The sequence below is a fragment of the Copadichromis virginalis genome, linkage group LG17, assembly GCF_057382275.1.
Source record: "Copadichromis virginalis isolate Kocher_CV1m ecotype Utaka linkage group LG17, C_Virginalis_male_GT1.1, whole genome shotgun sequence".
In the NCBI taxonomy this organism is placed as follows: domain Eukaryota; kingdom Metazoa; phylum Chordata; class Actinopteri; order Cichliformes; family Cichlidae; genus Copadichromis; species Copadichromis virginalis.
In genome coordinates this window covers 6705390-6729431 of record NC_140634.1, presented here as the reverse complement: position 1 = coordinate 6729431, position 24042 = coordinate 6705390, and the positions used below count along the sequence as shown (strand labels likewise).

The 24042-nt window shown below is 38.8% G+C and overlaps 1 long non-coding RNA gene across 7 annotated transcripts; it reads left to right on the top strand.

Annotated features, from left to right (window-relative positions):
* The first annotated feature begins 4011 nt into the window (after nt 1-4011).
* On the top strand, nt 4012-13975 carry LOC146688902 (uncharacterized). 7 transcript variants are annotated; one of them, XR_014915894.1, is made up of 4 exons: nt 4012-4378; nt 4881-5817; nt 6874-11726; nt 13489-13975. It is a non-coding gene; the product is annotated as an uncharacterized LOC146688902 (long non-coding RNA). The 7 variants fall into 7 exon arrangements; XR_014915896.1 differs by having other exon boundaries at nt 4014-4378; nt 5376-5817; XR_014915893.1 differs by having other exon boundaries at nt 4014-5014; nt 5376-5817.
* The last annotated feature ends 10067 nt before the right edge of the window (nt 13976-24042 follow it).

Below are 24042 nucleotides of genomic sequence, written 5' to 3'. Positions count from 1 at the left end.
TGAGGGTAATTGGTGGTAAACGAGGGCAGATGAGCAGCAGGTGTGTCCTAAAGGAGAAGGCAGGGGCAGCGAGAGACAAGGGGAGGGGCAAGAAAGAAGGAGGAGGAGAGGGAGAAGACAACACCACGCCCACACACTCCCACAGCCTCACAGGATGTAACACACAGTTAAAACATATTCATTATTTAGCTTCTTCAAATCATTTGTGAAGCCCCTGATGTTGTCCACTGTCTAAAACCATCCAACATTTTCCTCTGATTGGCTGTGTAACGGAGCGGAGAGGCTGATTTTATTCCCACAGTGTCGTTTTTTCTAAAGGAAGGAAACCTTCCTCCAAACGGACAGAGCAGTGGAGCCGCCAAGGGAAAGCACACGATTAAAAAACTGTAGAATTAAAATCTAATTTATTATATTTAAATAGTTAAAAATGTAAGATAAATTAAAACAACCTTGGCCAAGGGATAACACAATAAAAATCAATAAAACACAACATTAAAAGTCCAGTGGAATCCACCACAGCATAAAAGTCCCAGGGAGTTAAGAAATCCAGCGAAGTAAAAGGGAAACCCAGCGGAGTCCTCTCCTTCCTTTCCGCATTCGCGTCTTGATATGCCCGGGTGGGCAGAGCTCTCAACTCCGCCCGCCGCTTCTTAAAAACTGCAAAGGTGTCGGTGTGTTGGTGGTTCTTTGTGTCTGGGGGTGGGCGTCCGGGTACACACCGGCTCACTCCTTGGCGGCCGCTTGTCGGGGCCTGGGGCCTGGGGCTCGCTCGGGCCCCTTTGGAGGTGGGGTGCCCCCGGCCTCTCGGCCTAGGGCTCGGTCACTCAGGCGCAGCTGGGGGCCGGCGGAGCTCACGGGCGCGTCACTGCAACCCCCCCTGGCTTCTGCTCCGCGGCTGCTGAGTGAGCCCTCATCTGGGACTCTCCTCAGCTCTTACTGGAACAGTGGCGCGGCTGCCCCTCTGTTGGTCTTCCATGGTCTCTTGTGTTCTGGGGGCCTCTGGATGTCTGGAGTTTTGATCTCCTCCATACCCGTTTCACACCCTGGAGGACGGGGCTGTGGCCCCCCCACACTCCCTAGCAGATCATTACATGGAGAAACCTTTGGAATGCAAGCATGCTGATCCACACAGGTATGCACACATGGGTATTCACAGACGCGGACTAAAGCTTTCTTGGCTGCTGCCTCAAAGCACACTGTGCGCTGTCTATCTTGCGTGCTGCACAATATCGTTTATTACTTAGTAAATACTGATATCTATGACTAGCTAGTTTATTGTGATGGTGCTTTGTTTTCTCTATTATTATGTTGCTCTTTGTTGTTTGCTGTCTCCTCTGTTTGTTTGTTTGTTTGTTTGTTTGTTTTTTCTCCATACAGGTGACCCAGGAGTTTTTTTTTTTTTTTTTTTGTCTCTCTTCCCCCCCCTTCTCACCGTCTCTTCTCCCCTTGGGTTTTCTTTCTTTCTCTCCCCCTCTCTCTCTCATTCATTCCCCCTGTCCTATTTATTAAAAAAAAAAAAAAAAAAAAAAAAAAAAAAATGACAAAGGATGAACTGAAGCTCTGCCATCACGTAAAAAAAAAAAAAAAAACAAAAAAAAAAAAAAACTGCAAAGCCACACAGCCGTCCCGTGCCTTCCGCTGGTGCTGTCTCCGCTCTCCCCGCTGGTACTGTCACTCTCTGCACTGGTGCCCTGTGCGCTGGTACTGTCCATTCTCCCCTAACGCCCAGCTCCACCAGCCCCTTCGGCTTGCAGGCGCTGCCGCCTGGCACCACTTACTCCTGGCCGTCTCTCAAGCCTCTCGGTCGAACTGCTTCCTTTGGTCTGCCAGGCCCTCTTATTGGCCTCTCTGGGATCTCTCGCAGGTGTGAACAGTTTATTATCAGGTAGGGGCGGAGTCTTTCCAGGACAGGTGTTCAATTTAAATAAGATAAAAACATGCAATAAAGCTCATACAAACAAACCCAATATACAATATTAAAATATTAAAACAGATAAAACATTGCAAAACATGCACAATAAAACTCTAAATAACTTGTCCCGTTTCCACCCCGTGACAGCTGCACCTCACAAACATAAGGTGTGGGCAGCAGGTAGTAATAATACTATGCTAACACTAAAACTGCAAGGGAAATATGACGTAATTTTCAATCATGAAGGTCATAAGAAAGCTAACTAATTCAGACATCGAACACCAAATTAATTAATTAATTAAAAAAGCCAATCATATTTTTGAAAAATGAGATGCAAATTATCTTTAAGAGATCAATAAGAAAAACTGTTTGTGGCTGAGCGATGAAACACTGGGAAATGAACGTCTCAGCTTGCTCTTCTTCGTCCTGTGTGAGTGTACTGTGGGGTTATACCGCCATCTGCTGGCCACTGCTTTTATTTCACAGTCCAACGCTGTTGGTGCTGAGCCCCTACATTCGAAAAACAGACGGGAATATGAGCACATTGTGTTTCGGGAAAAAGGGGGAAAAAATAAGAATGGGTGTACCACTAAAATATGCATATCTTAAAAATCCTATTTTAAAGTTTTTATGCACTGTTCAATTATTATTTTTAAATCACGAACAGATACATATTTTAGTTAAATAGCAACCAAAGTGTTGGAGCTGTTTTCTCAGTTGATTGAAAATATTTTTTCAGCCCATAAAAAGTTAAATGGGCTGAAAAACCAAACCATGGGAAGAGCAAATAGGTAAGTCATCTAGACCAGATGATTATAGATTATCTTCATAATTGCCTGTGTCTCTTTCTGGGAGTAGCTGCAGCACACCTGAGCAGGCCAGGCGCAATATATAGCATTCAGCCATGGCTGAATACTGATATGCTGACAACTGTTTATACTATTTGGGTTTCTTTATTTTATTTTATTTAAATGCAGCCTGTGTGTCATCTCCCTCTTTATATCACATACAGCTGTGTTGTGATGATACAAAATACAATATTATATAATATACAATATTAAAAGTAAATACTTGTCACGGTTTGGCAGGGCAAACTGTGGGGGTGTAGCACCTGGAGTCCCAGGCTTCTACCGTTCTACCTTTAAAAGCCGGAGAGCAGTCAAATGCTGGAAGTGGAAGATATGTATATTAGGTTGTTACCTAGGAATTCTGGAGGGAGGGGAGTGGGGGTGTGTGATTGAGGGGGTGGGGGAGCTGCTAAAAGCTGTGAACTTCCCTTCTGTGTTTCATCTTGATGCATTCTCAATCATCCAGGGAAATAAATCTCCAAAAGTCACCAACTTGGAGTGTTTCAGTTTGCCATCTTAGGGAGAAATCAACACACATGGGTGTATTTCCTTTGTTGCTGAGATTTATTGATAAAAACAGTACAAAAAACCAACCATTTGTACACATATTTACAAATAATAATAAAAAGCGAGTGAGTACATTACAACATTTTCAGCAATCACTCACAATCCTGGCATCCATCACATCCACGCCACACTTTGTTTTGTTGTAAAGGGTGACAGTGTTTGGCTTCCTTTTGGTAGTGTTATCAGTCTGAACCACGCTGTGCATGCTGCTTGACCTTCCCATTGCTCACAATTTGAATTTGTTCACACTGCAGATGAGGAGACTACTTCTCCACCGAAAAAGAGAGCTTGTTTGGGGACTGAGACAGCGAAAGATGGCACAGTGCGGCGTGAAGAACAGGTGGGGACCTGTCAGCACATGCGAGTGAAATTCTTGTGTGCGAGCCCCACAAGCAACAGAGATGTGCAAACACAACAACACAAACGAGCAAAATACAAGAATGGCCAACCTGAAACTAATAAATATATGTACAATATATAATAGTGTATGCATTTCTGGATGTGTATACTAAATATTTTCCTACGTGTGTGTGTGTGTGTGTGTGTGTATACACATTTTTACAAATTAAATAGTAAAAAAATAAAATAAAATAATAATAATAATAATAATAATAAAATATATAAAATATACAGAGTTGAATATGTGCAAAACAAGTGGCATTTATATACAGTGGCGTTTGCAGGGTTACTGAAGTTGGACTACCTGGTATATAATGTTGTGCTACGTGATTGCTAGCGACACAGGTTTGTTAGCATAACATTAGCACAGTGAAGCTGGAGGATGAACGCCAGCTTCACTTTTTTCCACTTGATAAAAGTTAACGTGAGGGATTCTGGTGGTTAGGGACAAATGCAATGGCATAGCGATGACCTCTGCTCCTGTTTTGGGTTTTTATATTTTGCTTTATTCGTCTTGTGATTTGTATTTAAACAGTCGTTTTTGGTCATCTTGTTTCTTCAATTTCTGCATTAATACTTCAGTTCCCATTTTATGGCTTCCTCTTAATTTTGCTTTTGTTACTTTTCCAATCAGCGTAAATGAGGAGGAATGGTGAGTCCTTGCACTGCTTTGCTTGTTTTCATTTGACTGAACTAACTTCATTAGAGTTATTTGATATTGTATTTTGCACTATCCTACTGTATATTACTGTAATAGTAGTATTCTTATTGTATATATGGTATATCTTATTCCTCTGTCTCTCTTGCTGCATTGAGTATGTGTATGACTAAAGAATTTCCCTCGGGATAAATAAAGTTCTTCTTATCTTATCCTTAAGATTTGTACAACAAAGTATTTTCAGTTTTAAGCTGGAAGAATGGGGTTTTGCACAGCTTATCATGTTAATGCAAGGAAAAAAGGGCACGTAGCGCATCGGTGATGTGTTCACTAATATAGAACTAAAATGTGTGTTACCTTAAAATGAGCAAATCCTTTGTCACAAAGTTGTATATGAATACTGCTCATTGTATAAATTCAGTCATTTTAAAGTCTATCAAAAACAAGTCAAATCCTGACAATATTAATGAGACGTTTCTAAAATTCTTCTACACAGATGGTCTGAATTTGTGAAGCGAGTGGTATCGCTCTCCGTCCCCGGCAGTCGGCTCCTCCTTGTTTTTTCTAAGCCACGATTAGGCTCGTTGAGAGCAGGCATGTGCATGCAGACAGTGTTTGTTTTTACATCTGGTGGGTAACGTCCCTCCCTATATTTTTGGAACAGTACCTCTGAAGCTTGATTTAGATTTCTGCAGGAAATTTACGTTCTAACTTCAGATGTAACACCTCTTAACACTAAACCGGTCCATTCCACACTGTTGTTTCCAGTTACAGCATATATTTCCTGCTGAAGCATATTTCAGGCATAAGACAGAAACATTACAAAAATATACACCTGCAGGCCACTCTATTGTCTTTATTTGACTAAATGCACTAAATTGCTGCCACAAGCTTTTGAACACATGTACCTAATAAAGTGGCTGGTGAGTGTAAGAGTATCCTCAGTCCCAGCTTGGATAAAGACGTGTCTGTGTGTCTTTGTTCCCTGCAGTAGTGCCCTCTCCAGCTCAGTCATCATCCACATACCCCAGGACACTGTCCGAGCCAAAGAGATCATCGCCCACGTCAACACGCAGAAGACTCAGGTCAGCTATTATGCAGAGGCTATCTCAAGCTGCCAAAGACCAATCGCTCGCCAGTCTGGCTGACAAGGTACTAAAAGTGTTTGACGTTACGTGGGGACGCTTCATATTTCATTCATACCCTCTTCCTTTCAGACCCGTCAGCTGGTGACAGTGTGCGGCTGCAAGCTGCTAGCTTCAGCTATTTAGGCCCTGAACGCAGTACGGGGCGAGTACATCGCAACCAAAGCTTCTCCTTCCGCTGAGTCTGAACAAGTAGTGCTCCGCAATGACCAGGATACGCTGAGAGCAAAGTACACCGGTCACAACAGCCAGTCGTCACTGCACGTGGACTGGCACGAAGAGGAGTGGGTGAGTTGATCAGCAGTTATTGGCTGTTTTCTGATTCCAGATTTTTTATTTCTTTAGCATGAGAACAGACAAGCTTAGTTTCTTGGCACACATTGTGGATACAGCTTAATATCTTAACTAGACTCTGAACTCTGTTTTTCTTTTCTTGTTGCTTCTTCTTCTTCTTGAGTCATCCCTCTCATGTTGATTTCCAGCTCAGGTCACTCCTTACTTTTAAGAAGTTGGAGGATTCGTGAGCAGATTTTTCCTTCACCATATCAGCCGACTTTATTCTAGAGAAAATACTCTTAAATGACTCTTCTTTAAAAAGTGTTCAGTGTTTTATGTCTGGTCCGTGTGTCATCTTTGTCTTTACAATGTTGCAGCAATACTGTAGTAATGATATGATATGATATGATATGATATGATATGATATACCTTTATTAGTCCCACAAGGGGAAATTTAAATGTTGGTTTAGTGTAAGCTCAGCTTTTTAACTAATGTAAGAAGTGTTATGACTGACTCGTTTTTAATACCTAAATCTGGCCTCAGTGCACAAACCTAAATGAATCGGTACATATGAAAGCGCCCAAGTCACAAGCTGTGTTCAAGGACATGGATAAAACAAAAAGGTTCAAATTTGTGCACAAAAACCCCACAAATCAGTGTCACTGTTTTAAAATCTGCTGCGAGACCGCTCTAAATGTCAGCTTTTTCTTTACGTAAAGACTGGGGTCTGTAACATATCAGCTCGTTTCTTATTTATTAAAGAACATGCTTGACACCAGGCTTTTGAGTTAACGGCTCCATTAGATCTCTGCAAGTATTTTTAAGTATTTTTAGGTTCTTTCCAGCAGGATTTGTGGCTAGTTCTGGAGCTTGACCCTAAAAGATTTCAGTGTGTCGGTGCTTCTGCTTTCCCTGTTGTCCTTCTGTTCCGTCTTTTTTTCTGTTTCTGTCAAATTTAAAAACAACTGCACTCTGAAATACACACTCTTTGCAAGATGTTGTCTAAACTAGTGGTTGGAAGGCATATTTGTGTTTGGTCTCTGATGGTTTATTTACACTTTTTGCAGGCCACGCCCACGGACTACAGAGCCACGATGAGCAACAAAGCCAAGAAGTCTATGGACTTCCTGCTGATGCAGGACACCGCCCCGACGATAGCCACGGACGTGTCACTGCAGTACCGCCTCGACATCGTCTTCTGCCAAACGGTCACCTACACATATTTTAATTATTGAATGTCTGAGCTGATGCGTTTATCCTGCAGTGACTCAGAGTGAAGGAGAAGGCCAAGAAGAAGTGTAAATATCATAAAAGCAAGGAGTTCAGAGCTCTACGACTTAGTGTCTTTATGGTATTTATGTGTGTAATGGAGACCAGGGGTTCCATTACCCTTACTTGTATTTTTATTAATTGACTGACTGATTTGTATTTAAAAACCATAATGAAGAAAAACACACACTGGTTGATTGTGATCTTTATTAGGTTTTTTGGGTTGTTATTTAAGTGACTCGTGAAAGGTGAAGAGACAGGGGGACTGGCCATCCTACCTGTGTCAGGAAAAGAACCCGTGTTAGAGCTGTTCACATTTAAACATTTGTCTGTAACCTAAATTAGTTGTATATGTAAAAAGAGAAGTGTTAACAGTACTCACTTTGTAAAGAGTAAAAGCAGCTCAATCACCTGCTTATGAGCTCCTGGAGCAAACCAATGTGCCAGGCTAGGGGAGTGTGTGTTGGAGTGATTTTGTTAAAAGTTGTCATTATTGTGCTTGGACCTTGTCTTGAACTGTATGTTCAGATATTTTTCTGTTCCTCCCCCACATGTAGGATGTTGGGGATGTTACTAGCTATAGTTTTCAACTGCAGGCACAATCTATGTAAGATTCTGGTTTCCTTATTTGGTAAGGAATGTTCACTTCCTGCCCTTTACAGTATGGGCTCACCATGTAAATGGTGGACTGTTAAAGAGGTTAAGCCATATACGAGGTTGAGGGGAGATACCCTTTTATGACTAGAGATGTGGTTAAAACGTTTGTAACCAGGAAGTCACGTATACAGACACACACACACACACACACACACACACACACACACACACACACACACACACAGTGCCTTAGCTTTTACCACACAACATATGGGGTTTACAATGGGCGGTTGTGTAACTGTTTTCATTCAATAAAAGGCTGGAGTTGGAGTTGTCTGAGTTTGGGTGTAGAGCTTGCAACTCTGAGAATCTGACCAGGCTTCCCCTGCACAAGTAAAAACCAATCGAACTCTGATTGTCTTACTTTGTTCTGAGTCAGCGAGGGCTGAAACCTAACTGTGTGGTTAAGGTGTTTTAATGCAGCGGTCCCCAACCGCCGGGCCACGGACCGTCGTTTGGTCGAGAGATGAGGCTCGGGTGTGAAATGTATGGTTTTCAGAGTTTTTATCGTTATTTTGTTATCGTTTTTATCGTTAACTCTGTTTTCCTGGGTCTTTCACGTGTGTTATGAATAAATCTTCTTTTTTTCCGGTACCGGTACTAGTTTTATTTTGTTGTATTTATCTGTGACACCTTAAAGGCCGGTCCATGAAAATATTGTCGGGCATAAACCGGTCCGTGGCGCAAAAAAGGTTGGGGACCGCTGTTTTAATGTATATAGAAGAGACTGAAGTTTATATGTTATGGAATTATTTATAGGACTTGTTCCAAATCTTCATATGTCTATGATGTGCTATATCGTGTTGGTTATATTGTAGTGGTTTTCTTATGGGGAGGGTTTTGTTTTCCTTTGGTTTGCTGACCCCCAGACTTGGTCTATTCCAGATGCTCACCTGAATCAGGTAGAGTATAACAGGAAGCCATTTGCTTTTCAGAAGGGTTGGATTCTTTGCTGTATCACCATGTGTTCTCATTAATAAAGTACATTTTACTCCAGTCTCCTGCTATTTTAGTGGAAGTGACCCATGACCGTCGGCCAAAACTGACAATATGACTATTAAAAGTCTGAGTAATACTGTAATTTTCTGCTGCTCATTCCTGTGCAACATCCCATTTGGCCTCCCGTCATATTTCTTTTCAAGATTTTCTTATTTAATCACTAGTGTACATATATTTATATTTATAGATACATATATATTTAGTCATCTTTTCTCTTTTACCACGTCTCTCTAATATTTTGCTCTTTACTATTTTTCTATTTTTTATTTTATTATATTTCTACTGTACCATGCTGCTGAGTGACTGCTGCTCGTCAAACACATTTCATTGCAATGTTGACCCTGTGCTAACTTGCATATGACAAATAAAACTGAAAACAGTAAAGGCAAAGGGAACACATCAAGTAAGGATTTCACACTCCCACTCACAACGGCACTTTCAAAGCATAAAGCCAAATATTTCAAAATTTCATTTTGAGGCATTTTAAAAATGAATGTGTTTGAGTTTCATTGCTCCAAAGCAATGTTTTCATATAAGCAAGACAACAACCAGTTTGCAACCATGTAAGTACAGTCCTCTATTGTAAACAGACGTGTTGGCAATCTGTCTGCGTTTATAAATTAGACAACAGTTATTTGCAGATCTTCATCAATCTGCCTGAGAGTGATTGCAGTCGGTCTGAGTTGGACTGCAACTGTTTTGAGTCAGGTTGCCTCCAAGGAGGCAGTTTATTATTTTCCTTTCCTAGTTGGAGAGATGGCTGTTGTTTTGTTTTTACTGTAGTGTGCTGGGCCATTAATGGCTCAGGGGCTGCAGCGTATCCGCGCCAACACCTAAGGCCAACGTGGAATCACCGGTCAGACTAACATAAAGAAAAAATCTGTTAAATTACACATTTGTATTCATTAAGTCACAGACAATGAAAACAAGCAGAAATCAAGATGTAATATTTTTATAATTTTATTGATGTTAAATTAAAGTCCCAGCTTAGTTATGTTGTCAGTGCAAGTCACTTCAATCTGTATAGCACCAAAGGAAACAATGGTGTTTTCAAGGTGCTTCACACTGTAAGGTAACAACTTACAGTATTAAAAAGAAAACCCCAAAAGAACAAACCCCTCTGAGCAAGCACGAGGCGACAGTGGGAAGGAAAAACTCCCTTTTAAGAGGAAGAAACCTTCGACAGAACCAGGCTCAGGGCGGGGTGGCCATCTGCCGCGACCATTCCTGGGGATTTCAAAAATGACTTGATCTGATCTAAATGTAAAACTAGCTAATTTAAAGTGTCCAGTGAGTTTTAGAAAATATCTTGCTGTTGATATCACGATGTCACTATAAAGGGGAAACTTTGTTTCCTCCCTTAAACCTCCCAAAAAATGCACGCACCGATGAGAAGCACTTAGATATGCAACTTGGTTCTGTGAATATCTTTCTTTTGAAAGTTTTAACAATATCTTCATCAAGATCTTGGACGTTTAATTGCCAGAATGTCACAATAACCGCTGCATGCTTCCATCTTTTACAGAGGGATTTGAAAACCCTCTCGCTGAGTTTCTTGAACTTCTCTGGGGGGATTTTGTCGTATTCTTCCCTGATTTCAGTCCAGATTTTCATGGTAAGCCGGTTGGAGATAGCTTCAGCATTTTCAATGCTGAAGACTGTGCCTGATTTTTTTGCAACCTGGGAAATCAGTCCTTCCACAAAGCTTTCCACTGAAAGTCTGCATCTTTCTTTCTTTTCATATGATTCCAGTCTATCGATAATTGTTACTGCCAACAGGTGTTCTTGGAATACTGAAGTAGTTATGATATTAAACATTGGTTGTCCCATTAAATTCATTGAATCCTCCTCCCCACTCCTCCCCAATGATATTAGTGACAATTTATGTAATTTGTCACAAATATCAGTGAAAATGGCATTAGCAATGCAGTCAAAATAATTCTGCACTTTTCGGTCTAAATGCAAATCCATCCACTTGAATTTGTCCAAGAGTAGATCCAACAAACGTTTTTGGTGAGAATGAGGGCACTTTAAAAGTTTACCAAGCTTTGAAAGCACAGCCTGAATTAATGTCTCTAACAAGGTGTTTTCAGGTGGCTCACAGTCTACAGAAGATCTGTGATTCTGTATCTTTTTATATGACTCCGTTTGACTTATGTTTGTTAACGGTGGGATGCTGGCTTCATGTTCAACACAGGATTTCTGCTGCTGGGGATCTGGAATTGGATTGTTTTCTGCTTTTGCAGCACTGTGTTGGTCAGCATTTTGACAGCGTTCTTCTGTGTTAGCTGTTTCTTGGCTGTTAGCATCTATATTCTGTGCTGTATCAAACTCCTGCTCAGCAGAATCGTCCAAAAATTTCACAGGTGACAAAAACGTTTTGCCAGTGGTGGTGTGGACAGAACAGTTTTGATGTACAGGGGAGTTCTGGGAAGACCTCAGTGGTGATACTGCTCCTGACTGTTCACACAGGTCCATTACGTCCTCTACAAAACCTGCAAGCCGCTTAGCGGTGGAGCAATCCGGATAGCCTGAGGTAAGCTCTTCCCACTGCTTGTACGAAAAATCACTGAACAAGTTATTCAAGAGGGATACTAAAGCATGTACTGTAGAATTATCCCGATTGGTCTGAACTGTTTCATCATTTGTCATTGTGTTACAGTTTGAGCTTGCCATTTCACTTTTTTGTTTTTTATGTCTAAAATGTTGTTTTGTGTTAAACTCCGTGTTTGAACGTTTAAAGCGCTGCTGTCCCGCTGTATGAATGCGTTTCAACTGAACAGCCAGGTCTATATATAAGGTCGGTTTCTTTGTAACGTCACCAGTCAAAGGACTGGCCCGGCTCGTCATAACGAAAGGGGGCGGGACAAATCTGTTGCTTAGCAACTGAAAAAAAGGCACACCGCGCTGAATGCTACATCCGTCCTGCGACGGTACACCGCCTCCGCACCACCGTTTAAACATGAAGTGTGGATGTTAGAAGATCCCAAATATGGTGAGCTACTGGAAAATTACTCACGTTTTTGTTCTTGAGAGTGAGCGATAATAAGCGACATTTTATTGAGAAATTACAGTAGTCTGTCTGTTTCTCTTCATAGCTCTTTTCAAAACACGGTTACCTTTGGTTTGTTTGGCTCGCAGCTTAAAACGTAGTTTCAGTGTTTTTGCCTTCTGTGATTAATTCTGGTTTGCCTGCTTTATGGAGCTCAAACCAAGGCAAAATTGAAGTATCAGTATTTAAATGTAAATAGACTCAAACTAGGAGTGGATCAAAGGGGGTCCTTTCAGGTGCCAAATCTCCACTGCTAACATTTTATGCATGTTTAGCTTAATTGTAGAAAAGGTGCTTGTAATAATGTTTGGGTGAATAGGTGAATGAGGCATGTTGTATAAAGCGCTTTTTAATGCACGAGCAAAATACAAAAACCCTATATAAAAAGCAGTCAGTTTACCATTTATGTATTTGTTCCATTGAACGCTTCTGTGAAAATCAATTTGATACTTGTTCAAATAAAAAATTTGAATCGATTAGTTGTTTTCTCAACATTTATTAATCGACTATATGCAGAAAACTGTGACACTGTGGAACCCTTATTTTAAAGACCTCGTAGTTTGATAGTTTGCTCCCTGACCGTGGTTCTGCCAGAGGGTGCTTCCTGTTAAAAGTGAGTTGTTCCTTCCCACTGTATTGAGGTTTTTTCTTTTTAATTGTAGACTTTCTACCTTACAATCTATACCACCTCGAGGAGAATGTTGTTGTGATTCAGCTCTGCATAAATACAATTAAATCGAATTAAGTGGGTTCAGCTAATTTGTGAAATAAATGTGAGTGACACGGTAAGTAATAGCCTGCATGTAACTCATTGTAAGAAGAGCAATATCGCCCCCTCCTGGTTCAACTTTTTTTTCTTTGCAGTAATCTTTCCAATAATAATACATATGCACTAACCTCATGCTTGCTGTTAACAATAGCCTAAAGACATAAAATCAAGTTTAGTTTTTTCTTTAAGTTTATGTTTTTTATATGGTTGGCATTTATTTTGTTTCTTTTTAATAATTATATTGATTCTATTGATTGTTTGCCAAGCACTGAGGTCTCTGCTTAGACTGTGCTACTGGGATCACTGATTTAAAAATGAGGCAAAAGCACCAAAGTTGTGCTCAAAAACAGTACAGTGAGCTACAACCTGTTGCTGTAGTAATTCTAACACACTTATTGTTTTTAAATACATACATGTTTAGTTTTTTTAAACCTAATTATATAATTTTTTTTGCAAAAGTGTCACCTAAACACCCAAATATACGTAATTCAAAACTTACTTTAATTATTACCCATTTGACTGGTAACATGGACCCAGTCTGATGGATAGTTACTGAACAGATAGTCTTTTCTTTAAAGGCTGCAGTCAAAGCAAATCATTGTAAAAACAAGACAAGTCAATAAAAAACAAGTAATAGCTATAATACTAAACTACAATAGAGAGAAAATCCAGTAAATATAATTATATTATGTAAAAAAATATACAAATATTTACCTCTAATTTAAAAAGACATTACAAGGGTACTAGTTTCATTTTAATCTAAACATAATCTAAATTGACACTAAATCAGTTTAAATATTACAGCTGAAGGTGATTTTAATAAATGTACTGCTGCTTGACTTTGTTTTACTACTGCAGTATAATTTATCATGTACAAAAGCTCCAAATGTTGTTTCTCTGACTTAATGTTCTGATGACGTTTGTGTTATTTTGCAGGAAATAGTCAGGACCCAGATGAACCTGTGCTGGAATTCAGTGTGGGTGAGTAATATGAGCATTTATGAAGGCTGTCCATGACCCGTAATTAAATTTAGCGTCATTAGTCTTATTTTGTCTCTCAGTGCAGGTATGTAATGTGACAAAACCTCTAATGATCTGATATGTTTGGGATGGATGGGCTGTGAATTATATAGTGAATTGTCTTATTTTGTCGCTCTGTGCAGGCTAGGGCCTATTATATGCTGTAGCCTGAAGGCAGCTGAGTTGCAGAGGATGGAGTGATCACTGGCTTTCTACTTACAGGGTGGTGGGTCTCAGAGGACAATTGCTACCCCTGTTGAAGTGAACAACGTGTGGAGTGCAACTGGCTTTGTGGCATAGCTGGCTCTGGCCTTGGACTGTGTGTTTTTACTTTGTACCTAAATGGGACACTGGACTTTTAACTATTATTCATTGTGTTTATAAATAAAATTTTAGAATTTTATTGACTGTCATCTTTTTGCCCACGGCGGAGACGGTTGGTCAGACCTAGAATCTCTTTATGTGTGTGTGTGTGTAACATCAGCAGGGTTTCGCATAAAAGAGTGTGAGCAGGTCAAAAGGTCAATTCATTTATTGTAGTTTTATGGCAGCACCTTCTAGTGGCCTTGAAGCAAACAGTCTCCTAACTAAGCCATGGCATCTCCGGTCTCTCCTACTTTTGTGTGCTGTGCTGGAGGAGCAGCATTGGATCTAGTGATACTGAGTAAGCTGATTAGGACCGGCCTGGAGAAATGTGGTTTGCATGAAGTATCAGGAGAAAAACAACCTTGTATTGTAAAATAATAATACACGAATAATAAATACTTTTCATGACATTCAGATTTCTGGACTCACGAGTTCATAGAACATTAATGTTACGAAACATTGAGATAAGTCTTAAAACTACATTGTATACTTATTATTTATTTACTTTAATCAGATTTGACTGGTATTTTTAAACATTAAGTTTTTGTTCCTTCAACTATTGTATTTAAGCTTATGACTCACTCACAGTATGTTTATATAACTGTCTAAAAAACAGTGAGGATGTGGCCGCAGTGGCTGAGAAGCAAGAAGTTTGCTTTTTCTTTTTTTTTTTCTTTTTTTTTAAATTGGGAAGCATAAATGAACATACCAGAAAACCCTGCACGAAGGAGCCATATTTGTTTTTTGTGTGTGCATAAGATGAAGCTTTAGTATTATTACACATATGATAATGGTGTTAGCATGCAACACACAAACTCAAGTGGTGTTGCCAAGATAGTTGCTGACTGGCAAGAAACTTCTAGAAGAAATCTGGTGACAGTCCAAAGCACAAATGAACATGTTTAATACTCGTGCAAGACCCTGTGGGAAGGTGCCAGATTGCTGTATTTTGTGTGAATCAGGAAAAGTGCACGGTGATGACTAAAGCTTATAAAACATCTCTCTCCTTATGTGTGCATATATGAGAAAGAAAATTCTGCCAAAGCAACTTTAGCTTCTTGCAAGCATCAGTACACAAAGGATGCTAACACAAAGCTAGCCAAGAACCAAGAGTGATTTTAAACTAACTATCACAGCACTGATTTCAGTTGTAATGTCAATTAGAATCCCAATTTGGCTTTTCTCCAGTCAGTGTTATGGTGAAATTTAACTTGTTCTTTTGTGTAATTGCACATGGCCCAGCAAAGGACCCCTTAGTAAACTGTACAGCACAAGTTTTCAATTCACTTTTGTCAGAAAACTTCACAGTATGAGAAGTTACAGCACAGTTTCTCCAAACGTGTGGTTCTTTTTCAGCCAGCGTGCTTTTAGAGCATCTACATTAGCTCATGTAGTAAAAGTACAATCAGTAAGTGTACTTTAACATTTGAGATTCCGAGTCACTCTTGCTTAGATCATGTGAACTACATCATGAACCTTTTTTTGTATAATGCATCAAACGTGTTCAAATCAGTTTATTTTCAATTTATTTTAACTAATCTAGAGACAAGCAACTCCTTTTTAGCTTCTGTTATGTATTTACCTCTCACACCTTAATCTAGATGTTAGTGTTCTCAGAGTTAACATGTCTCATGTTGCCATGTTGTATTTCTAATACCCAGCCTCAGTGTTCGCCCTGTTGACCCTCAAATCCAAACACCAATGATCTAGATATTCACAACATTCATAAGGAGATTCTTAAGGTCTTAAGTTTTGTTGTTTTTATGTTTTACAAAAAAAAAACTTCACATTTTTTATATTTTTAAACGAAAGTGACATGCAAGGATATTTTTCTTTAGTGATGTTGCTTCAGCAATCTCAAATACTAATTATTCTGGGAATTTTTATGGTCAAACTATGTGATTTTCCAAATGTGTGTGTGTGTGGAGTAAAATGACCTTGTTCTTATGATGTTGTCACCGTGAATCATTTAGGATTAACAACACAAATTGTATCGATAGCAGAAACAGTCTTATAACTTATAATTCTCACACGTTACCGCTAGTTTTACAAACGCAGTCTTCTTCAGCTCTGTTTATGTAGCTTTTATGAAACTGATTTTCCATAGTACAAGTAGAATTTAATTTTTCTTTGCTCTCCAGTATAAATGCAATAATTTGCAGGCTTTTTACTGAAACTCTCACAATGCAACACTCAATGCTCAGAGCTTCATATATCAACAGCTCTGAAAATATCTTCTTTTTTAAAGTAATGTAGGACAGGATCTCTCACTCTCTGTGTCTCAAAAAAAACCCAACTAAACTGGCAATCACCACTAAACAAATGAAAGTAGTTTATGGCTTTTTTATCAGCTGCATTTCTTTCATTTATGTATTGATCCCATTGTTTATTGGTAATGCTTTTAGGTCACTGTTTTAGCATGTCTGCCTCACACTCCATTTAAACAGTTTAACAGATAGTGGGGTCTGGTAAGGAAGTTGGGGGGAAGCAGACAACTCCACAGGAAGAGTCTTTTTGTCTTTTCTCCACTGTAAAAGATAGCAAGGCAGTGTGAAACTTTCTTTGCGGGAAAGACAAAACTGAGAGCCATGCTAGGCTCAGTGAGAGACTCTGCTCACCCTCTGTCCCAGCGATGGCAGTCCCTCACCAAGCTTGATTTCTGTTCTTTGTCTTGATTAAAGAATGTTAGCTACCGCTCATCGCTTGTCTGCAGGCTTTATTAAACGGAAAACTTCCACAACAACCTCTAAACAGTGGTTTATGGCTTTTTGTCACCTGCAACATCATGTAACACTTGGATGTTAGATTCTTTTACCAGTCAGTGTTGTTAGCCCCAACCCCCAGGCTCCAGGTGTCTGAGCTCTAACCCTGGCTGCCAAATGCCCCCCTGAGGCCTTTGTGCCTTTTACCACCAGACTAAGTTTGTAGTCCTATCTACTAATATTATTTTATTTTTTTATTATAGCACAAGGTTCAGTTAGGTTACTACTTTGACTTCCTCAATTTGAGCACATTTCTGACCCGATACTTTATCAAGCTTTTACTCGAGTGTTTTTGACACTAGCAGCTGTACTTCTACTTAAGTGAAAATTGCCTGCAATTTTGCCACCTCAGTTGCCACTTTTCTGGAGTTTGTACACTTTTTATGTTGAAACGTTCAACGTTTTACGTGTTATCCTTGATCACAGTTCTAAACAAGTTAACTTTCTTCACTTCAAAGTAACCCAAAAAAGAAACTATATGTCCAGTTCTCTTTACTCCAAACCTGGTTTAAGGCTATGCTGTTGTTGTGATATGGCCATACAAATAATATTAAGTTTAATTGGCTGCTTCATGGCTACCTGTTCAGAGAATTTGCAGACTTTTATGGAAACTGTCACAATGTAACACTCTCACTGTCAAAACATGGTTGATCCATGTTTCTATGAACACTGATTAATATATCAACAGCTCTGAAAATCCTTTTTTTTTTTTAAAGTAAAGCAGAACAGGATCTCTGTATCTCTAAAAATCCCAACAAAACTGGCAATCACCTCTAAACAAATGGAAGTAGTTTATGGATCTTTATCACCTGCAACACCATGTAACACCTAGATGTTAGACTCTTTTACCATCACATTTGCAAGGGTTTATGTGTTATCCTTGATCACAGTTCTAAATAAGTTAACTTTCTTGACATAAAAGTAGCCCAAAGAAGACAAATATATGTCCAGTTCTTTTTTACTCCAAACCTACTGATCGGAAAACATTATGTGATGCTGGAAGTTTTCATCCTATCCACCTGCAAAACAAGTTTACCTGTAAGCCAACACATTAGACGTAAGCAAATTTGTGAAATTCCTGAACAATGTGCTTTGTGGAGTAGCAGTAGTACTAGAACTAGTACTAGTAGTCCTAGTATTCTGCAGCAACCAGGCTTCAAGAGTGATCACTCTTCTGGCTTTCAAATGGTGAAAACATGTCACAGTCTTAACCGCAAATCAGAAATGTTGGTAAATTTAAAAAGGAATTTAAACGTCAGCTTTGACATAGACACAGACTTTATTAATGCCACACTCAGGAAATTCACATGTTACACATGATTTAGCTCACCTGCTAAATCCCCAGAGCAATAACCACATCAGCATCATTAGCCTGAGTGTTGATCCTCCAGGTGAGTGAGTGGAGTTGAGTGAGTGAGTGAGTGAGTGAGTGAGTGAGTGAGTGAGTGAGTGAGTGAGTGAGTGTGTGTGTGTGTGTGTGTGTGTGTGTGTGTGTGTGTGTGTGTGTGTGTGTGTGATCAGAGGTGAAGCTGCTTTCTGCAAAGTCTCATCAACAACATCTTTAGAAACAAACATCAACAACCAGGAAGAGTCTAAAAGCACTAAATATGAAACAGACCATTTACCATACCCAACACTGAGCTCCTGCACAGTCAGATGGAGTGAAACATAATGTCCCAGTGGTGTTCTGTTGGATTTAGCAGGTGAGCGTTGTTGCCAGTCAAAACCTTTTTGGAAACTCTTTACAAGAATCAATGTAATTATTTGTTTTACTTGAATCAAATGTATTGGTTTATATACCTGAAATAAAACTTTTTTGGAAACCCTGTACATGAAGTAAAAGGTTTTTGATCTTGTAAGTTCTGGCTTTAATATTTTCAGCTGATAAAGTGAACTTCATACAAACTCTGTGTTAGAAAAAGGGGATAGTTTACTACATGCTATAAAAACACAATCCTTAATCTTTTATTTTGCAACTTTATCTTTCTGTTCTGGTTTTTAGAGTGATTGTTTTATTGACTCGTACTTTGGGAATCACCCTGTTGTGAGAAAAGGATAAGCTGGGAGAGAATACAGCATTATACAAGCAGAGTGTTTTAGCTGTATCCGTAGATCTAAGACATAAACCTGTTGTTAAAAAAGAATAGTTAACTGAAGTGCAGATTTAATTTTAAATTATTTCACGAACTGTCCAGGAATTACAGAGAGCTTTATACTGATATGGTAAAATTCTCTGAGTGTATTGGTTGTATATGACAAGTATTTGTAAATCATTAGTAGTTACTCTTGCATAGGTGTTTTGCTTGTTTTAAATTTGTGCACTATTTATTTTTATTTTTTGTATTTTGTAATGAATCTCTAATTCACTTTTTCTTGTTGGCCTTGTTGTGTGTACCTCACAAGTCAAATTATACATTGTGATGGAGCAGTCACAATACACCCGCACGAGACACAGTTTGATTTTTCTAACACAGAGTTTGTATGAAGTTCACTTTATCAGCTGAAAATATTAAAGCCAGAACTTACAAGATCAAAAACCTTTTACTTCATGTACAGGGTTTCCAAAAAAGTTTTATTTCAGGTATATAAACCATTACATTTGATTCAAGTAAAACAAATAATTACATTGATTCTTGTAAAGTGTTTCCAAGAAAGTTTTATTTGATGTAACGGGTTTCCAAAATTATTTAATTTGATGTAATGAAACCAATAGATTTGAATGGGGTAAAACAAATAACTCGATTGATTCTTGCAATGCTTTTCCAAGAAAGTTTTATTTGATGTAACGGGTTTCCAAAAAAAGTTTTATTTCAGGTATATAAACCAATACATTTGATTCAAGTAAAACAAATAATTACATTGATTCTTGTAAAGAGTTTCCAAAAAAAGGTTTTGACTGGCAACAACGCTCACCTGCTAAATCCAACAGAACACCACTGGGACATTATGTTTCACTCCATCTGACTGTGCAGGAGCTCAGTGTTGGGTATGGTAAATGGTCTGTTTCATATTTAGTGCTTTTAGACTCTTCCTGGTTGTTGATGTTTGTTTCTAAAGATGTTGTTGATGAGACTTTGCAGAAAGCAGCTTCACCTCTGATCACACACACACACACACACACACACACACACACACACACACACACACACACACTCACTCACTCACTCACTCACTCACTCACTCACTCACTCACTCACTCACTCACTCACTCAACTCCACTCACTCACCTGGAGGATCAACACTCAGGCTAATGATGCTGATGTGGTTATTGCTCTGGGGATTTAGCAGGTGAGCTAAATCATGTGTAACATGTGAATTTCCTGAGTGTGGCATTAATAAAGTCTGTGTCTATGTCAAAGCTGACGTTTAAATTCCTTTTTAAATTTACCAACATTTCTGATTTGCGGTTAAGACTGTGACATGTTTTCACCATTTGAAAGCCAGAAGAGTGATCACTCTTGAAGCCTGGTTGCTGCAGAATACTAGGACTACTAGTACTAGTTCTAGTACTACTGCTACTCCACAAAGCACATTGTTCAGGAATTTCACAAATTTGCTTACGTCTAATGTGTTGGCTTACAGGTAAACTTGTTTTGCAGGTGGATAGGATGAAAACTTCCAGCATCACATAATGTTTTCCGATCAGTAGGTTTGGAGTAAAAAAGAACTGGACATATATTTGTCTTCTTTGGGCTACTTTTATGTCAAGAAAGTTAACTTATTTAGAACTGTGATCAAGGATAACACATAAACCCTTGCAAATGTGATGGTAAAAGAGTCTAACATCTAGGTGTTACATGGTGTTGCAGGTGATAAAGATCCATAAACTACTTCCATTTGTTTAGAGGTGATTGCCAGTTTTGTTGGGATTTTTAGAGATACAGAGATCCTGTTCTGCTTTACTTTAAAAAAAAAAAGGATTTTCAGAGCTGTTGATATATTAATCAGTGTTCATAGAAACATGGATCAACCATGTTTTGACAGTGAGAGTGTTACATTGTGACAGTTTCCATAAAAGTCTGCAAATTCTCTGAACAGGTAGCCATGAAGCAGCCAATTAAACTTAATATTATTTGTATGGCCATATCACAACAACAGCATAGCCTTAAACCAGGTTTGGAGTAAAGAGAACTGGACATATAGTTTCTTTTTTGGGTTACTTTGAAGTGAAGAAAGTTAACTTGTTTAGAACTGTGATCAAGGATAACACGTAAAACGTTGAACGTTTCAACATAAAAAGTGTACAAACTCCAGAAAAGTGGCAACTGAGGTGGCAAAATTGCAGGCAATTTTCACTTAAGTAGAAGTACAGCTGCTAGTGTCAAAAACACTCGAGTAAAAGCTTGATAAAGTATCGGGTCAGAAATGTGCTCAAATTGAGGAAGTCAAAGTAGTAACCTAACTGAACCTTGTGCTATAATAAAAAAATAAAATAATATTAGTAGATAGGACTACAAACTTAGTCTGGTGGTAAAAAGCACAAAGGCCTCAGGGGGACATTTGGCAGCCAGGGTTAGAGCTCAGACACCTGGAGCCTGGGGGTTGGGGCTAACAACACTGACTGGTAAAAGAATCTAACATCCAAGTGTTACATGATGTTGCAGGTGACAAAAAGCCATAAACCACTGTTTAGAGGTTGTTGTGGAAGTTTTCCGTTTAATAAAGCCTGCAGACAAGCGATGAGCGGTAGCTAACATTCTTTAATCAAGACAAAGAACAGAAATCAAGCTTGGTGAGGGACTGCCATCGCTGGGACAGAGGGTGAGCAGAGTCTCTCACTGAGCCTAGCATGGCTCTCAGTTTTGTCTTTCCCGCAAAGAAAGTTTCACACTGCCTTGCTATCTTTTACAGTGGAGAAAAGACAAAAAGACTCTTCCTGTGGAGTTGTCTGCTTCCCCCCAACTTCCTTACCAGACCCCACTATCTGTTAAACTGTTTAAATGGAGTGTGAGGCAGACATGCTAAAACAGTGACCTAAAAGCATTACCAATAAACAATGGGATCAATACATAAATGAAAGAAATGCAGCTGATAAAAAAGCCATAAACTACTTTCATTTGTTTAGTGGTGATTGCCAGTTTAGTTGGGTTTTTTTTGAGACACAGAGAGTGAGAGATCCTGTCCTACATTACTTTAAAAAAGAAGATATTTTCAGAGCTGTTGATATATGAAGCTCTGAGCATTGAGTGTTGCATTGTGAGAGTTTCAGTAAAAAGCCTGCAAATTATTGCATTTATACTGGAGAGCAAAGAAAAATTAAATTCTACTTGTACTATGGAAAATCAGTTTCATAAAAGCTACATAAACAGAGCTGAAGAAGACTGCGTTTGTAAAACTAGCGGTAACGTGTGAGAATTATAAGTTATAAGACTGTTTCTGCTATCGATACAATTTGTGTTGTTAATCCTAAATGATTCACGGTGACAACATCATAAGAACAAGGTCATTTTACTCCACACACACACACATTTGGAAAATCACATAGTTTGACCATAAAAATTCCCAGAATAATTAGTATTTGAGATTGCTGAAGCAACATCACTAAAGAAAAATATCCTTGCATGTCACTTTCGTTTAAAAATATAAAAAATGTGAAGTTTTTTTTTTGTAAAACATAAAAACAACAAAACTTAAGACCTTAAGAATCTCCTTATGAATGTTGTGAATATCTAGATCATTGGTGTTTGGATTTGAGGGTCAACAGGGCGAACACTGAGGCTGGGTATTAGAAATACAACATGGCAACATGAGACATGTTAACTCTGAGAACACTAACATCTAGATTAAGGTGTGAGAGGTAAATACATAACAGAAGCTAAAAAGGAGTTGCTTGTCTCTAGATTAGTTAAAATAAATTGAAAATAAACTGATTTGAACACGTTTGATGCATTATACAAAAAAAGGTTCATGATGTAGTTCACATGATCTAAGCAAGAGTGACTCGGAATCTCAAATGTTAAAGTACACTTACTGATTGTACTTTTACTACATGAGCTAATGTAGATGCTCTAAAAGCACGCTGGCTGAAAAAGAACCACACGTTTGGAGAAACTGTGCTGTAACTTCTCATACTGTGAAGTTTTCTGACAAAAGTGAATTGAAAACTTATGCTGTACAGCTTACTAAGGGGTCCTTTGCTGGGCCATGTGCAATTACACAAAAGAACAAGTTAAATTTCACCATAACACTGACTGGAGAAAAGCCAAATTGGGATTCTAATTGACATTACAACTGAAATCAGTGCTGTGAAAGTTAGTTTAAAATCACTCTTGGTTCTTGGCTAGCTTTGTGTTAGCATCCTTTGTGTACTGATGCTTGCAAGAAGCTAAAGTTGCTTTGGCAGAATTTTCTTTCTCATATATGCACACATAAGGAGAGAGATGTTTTATAAGCTTTAGTCATCACCGTGCACTTTTCCTGATTCACACAAAATACAGCAATCTGGCACCTTCCCGCAGGGTCTTGCACGAGTATTAAACATGTTCATTTGTGCTTTGGACTGTCACCAGATTTCTTCTAGAAGTTTCTTGCCAGTCAGCAACTATCTTGGCAACACCACTTGAGTTTGTGTGTTGCATGCTAACACCATTATCATATGTGTAATAATACTAAAGCTTCATCTTATGCACACACAAAAAACAAATATGGCTCCTTCGTGCAGGGTTTTCTGGTATGTTCATTTATGCTTCCCAATTTAAAAAAAAAGAAAAAAAAAAAGAAAAAGCAAACTTCTTGCTTCTCAGCCACTGCGGCCACATCCTCACTGTTTTTTAGACAGTTATATAAACATACTGTGAGTGAGTCATAAGCTTAAATACAATAGTTGAAGGAACAAAAACTTAATGTTTAAAAATACCAGTCAAATCTGATTAAAGTAAATAAATAATAAGTATACAATGTAGTTTTAAGACTTATCTCAATGTTTCGTAACATTAATGTTCTATGAACTCGTGAGTCCAGAAATCTGAATGTCATGAAAAGTATTTATTATTCGTGTATTATTATTTTACAATACAAGGTTGTTTTTCTCCTGATACTTCATGCAAACCACATTTCTCCAGGCCGGTCCTAATCAGCTTACTCAGTATCACTAGATCCAATGCTGCTCCTCCAGCACAGCACACAAAAGTAGGAGAGACCGGAGATGCCATGGCTTAGTTAGGAGACTGTTTGCTTCAAGGCCACTAGAAGGTGCTGCCATAAAACTACAATAAATGAATTGACCTTTTGACCTGCTCACACTCTTTTATGCAAAACCCTGCTGATGTTACACACACACACACATAAAGAGATTCTAGGTCTGACCAACCGTCTCCGCCGTGGGCAAAAAGATGACAGTCAA